We start from the raw sequence: 3173 nt of genomic DNA on the forward strand, positions 1-3173 counted from the left end.
ATAGGCCCTGATTGTGCAACACGTACTCGTGAATCTCGGTTTTCAGAGAGTCCCCTTCTGAAGCGTATGCGGCTGAGGGCCCCAAAACGGCTGGAGCCTAGATGCTTCCACCTCGGTGGAGTTCGCATTAAATAATGCAGTGCACGCCTCGACAGGCTACACTCCGTTCTATGTGAACGGCTTGGTTAACCCTCGCGTCCCACTGACGCCGCCACGCAGTGGCTCAGGGCTTGGTGGGGGAGGGATAGCCGAGCGGCTAGCTGATGTCAGCCCTGTTGCGGTTCGCAAGCATGTCCAAGAGAAGATGAGCGCCGCAACGGCGGCGGCGTCGATGACGCGTGAAGAGTCTATGAGACTGAAACCGCTCATGGTGAGCGTAAAAACCTTCGAGGGGAAGGATGGAGAGAATCTCCTTCTCTGGACCCGTGAGGTCGAGATGGCCATGGGATCGGCCCTGCTCCAGTCTGAGCATCAGCGCGTGGCGCTGGCTGTCTCCAGGCTTGGAGGTCGCGCTCGCGAATGGGCACTAACGTGCGGCACGTCTGTTGACGCTGCATTTCCCACTTGGGATCAGCTGAAGCAACAGCTTTCGCGCGTGTTCGCGCCGCCTAATCAGGCGTACCGTATCCGGTCAAAGTTCCTTGCTACCCGCCAGGGTAAGAAGGATTTATTGGACTATGTCCAAGAGTTGAGAACTCTTATCGCCGGAATGGCGGCGGACCCTCTTCCGGAACTGGTCAGCGTGACCGTGTTCATGGAGGGACTTCGGGTGAGCGCAGCTCGAACGGAAGTGTTCCGTGTACACCCTAACTCTTTTGAAGAGGCGGTGGATGTGGCATTGAATGCCGAGCACAACTTCAGGTCGGCGCGACCTGGTTGGAGCGCTGGTAGCGCAAGCTCTTCGAGCGGTCCAGAGCCGATGGACCTCAGCTATGCTGAAGATGAAGAAGCGGAGCTTCTTGCTGCGGAGCAGCGCGCCGGCATCCGCCGATGCTTTGTGTGCAATACCACTAAGCACTTGAGGGCCTATTGCCCTCTGCGCAAGAAGCGCGGGGCTCCGGCGAGCCAACCCTCCGGGTCATCGCCGGGAAACGGCAACTCCCAGTAGGCGCGGGGCGGCCTACTGGGGAAGAACTGAGCTCTGTTGTGCCTCGAAGAGGTAGAGGGCAACGGGGCTCAGCCCCGAAGAGAGCTGAGCTCTCTTACGAGAAGAGTGTGTGCAAGCCGGGCTTGCTGGTCGTTCAAGCGAACGTGAAGGGCTTTGCAAAGCCATGGAGAGTCTTGATTGACTTGGGAGCCTCGGGCAACTACGCCCGTCGCTCCACCCTGGAAGGGTGTCAGCTGTATGCTGAGGCACTGGAAGTGCCAGCGAGAGATACGATCTCTGTCCGTCTCGCGACGGGGACACTGGTAACTGTGTCGAAGGTCTCTGTCGACCTTGGAGTGAAGTTTGAGAACTTCGATAGCGTGGAACGCTGTTTGGTCTTAGACCTGGATGCGAGGTATGACCTCATCCTTGGCATGGCATGGCTGGAACGCCATGAGCCATGGATCGACTGGAAGTCGAAAACGCTTGGTGCGTCGCACCCTGCTCCTAGTGGAGCTTTGGTGAGTCCTGAACCCACCTCTGCTAGGAAGCAGAAGCGCTTTTGGCGCGAGCACGAGGCCGAGGCGGCCGTAGTGCTGGACATTGGTATGTCCGAAATTGTTAGCAACGAGGTTGCTGTTTGCCCTGAGGGCGTACGTGGTGCGGCACGTTATCCGCGGAGCGGTGCAGGTCAGGTCAATGACCAACTGCTGGGTCCTAATGAGGACGAGCGCGGAGTGGCGCGTAATCCACTGAGTGGTATGAATCTGGTCGATGACCTACCGCTGCGTGACCCGAGGGTCGCGGTCGACTGCGAGTCGAGGCATCATGGGCGTGGCCCAGGAGATGCAGGTGAAGTGACACCTAGTTCACTGTGTGAAGGTCAAGAACCTCTTGGCTTTCAGCCGAGTGTCTTGCGAGACACTGTATCCTCTTCGAGGAGTGATGGTGCTGCTGCACCCGGTGGTGGTGACGGAGATGTCGCCACACCGCCCTCATCCGGCCGGGCTCGGTCGCGGAGGGAGAGGAGAAGAAGACGCAGGGCGTCTGTGACGTCTTCGACGTCGGACGATGTGTCCAACGTGACGAGCGGTGATGCTCCACGTGATTGCTGTGAGCAGCTGTATACACTCGTGAACGGAGTGACGGGGGAGGTAGAAGGCGATATCAGCCTTGATACTCTGCCCGCTGCAGATGCTCTGCTAGAGCTGGACGAGATGTCCATTGCCGAGTTCGGCGAAGCCTTAAAGGCAGGCGAGCTAGCCGAGGTGGTCTTGCTGGGACCTGAGGAGGAGTTGAACTCCTCATCCGTCGTGGACGACGCGGTCCTAGAGGACACCAAGAAGGCGCTGAGCGCAAGAAGTGGATCGGCGATCCTCAAAGATCCTTCGGATCCCTTTTACCCGGTGGTGAAGGAGTATGGAGATGTTGTCTCGAAAGACCCACCGACGGGTCTGCCTCCGGATCGAGGCGTGTGTCATGAGATTGACCTGGTTCCTGGAACCAAATACTGCGTAACAAGGCAATGGCCTTTGCCGAGAGAGCAGTGTGACGTCATTGACGCATTCTTCCGTGCGAAGCACGAGGCAGGGATGGTGCGTGAGAGTAAGTCTCCGCACTCGACACCCACGTTCTGTGTCAGAAAGCCGAACGGCAAGTGGCGCATTGTTCATGCTTTTAACAAGCTAAATGCGGCCACTATCCCGGCGCAAACGCCGATTCCTCGCAAGGATGTTCTGCAGAACAACATGGTAGGCTGTACGTTGTACAGCGCGCTCGACTTGGTCGATGGTTACTACCAATTGCTCATGAGAGCGAGCGACATTCCGCTGACAGCGGTGAGTACTCCGAGCGGTATGCTCTGGGAGTGGCTGGTCATGCCCCAGGGGCTGTCGAACGCACCAGCAACGTTCAATCGTCTATTCCAGCATGGATTCTGACTTAGAGGCGTTCAGCCATAATCCTACAGATGGTAGCTTGGCGGCACTAGCTTTTCAGCTAACCGCAGTTACCAATTATCTGAACCAACGGTTCCTCTCGTACTGGGTGGGATTACTGTTTAGACAACGAACTCATCAGTAGGGTA

General features: G+C 57.6%; 1 non-coding gene across 1 annotated transcript; it reads right to left on the reverse strand.

Annotated features, from left to right (window-relative positions):
* Window positions 1-3001: 3001 nt before the first annotated feature.
* Window positions 3002-3173, reverse strand: PITG_33464 (the record flags this gene model as incomplete). Its single annotated transcript, XR_009934858.1, has 1 exon — window positions 3002-3173. It is a non-coding gene; the product is annotated as a 28S ribosomal RNA (ribosomal RNA).

The sequence above is a fragment of the Phytophthora infestans genome, genomic scaffold (assembly GCF_000142945.1).
Source record: "Phytophthora infestans T30-4 supercont1.238 genomic scaffold, whole genome shotgun sequence".
NCBI classification, from domain to species: Eukaryota; Oomycota; class Peronosporomycetes; order Peronosporales; family Peronosporaceae; genus Phytophthora; species Phytophthora infestans.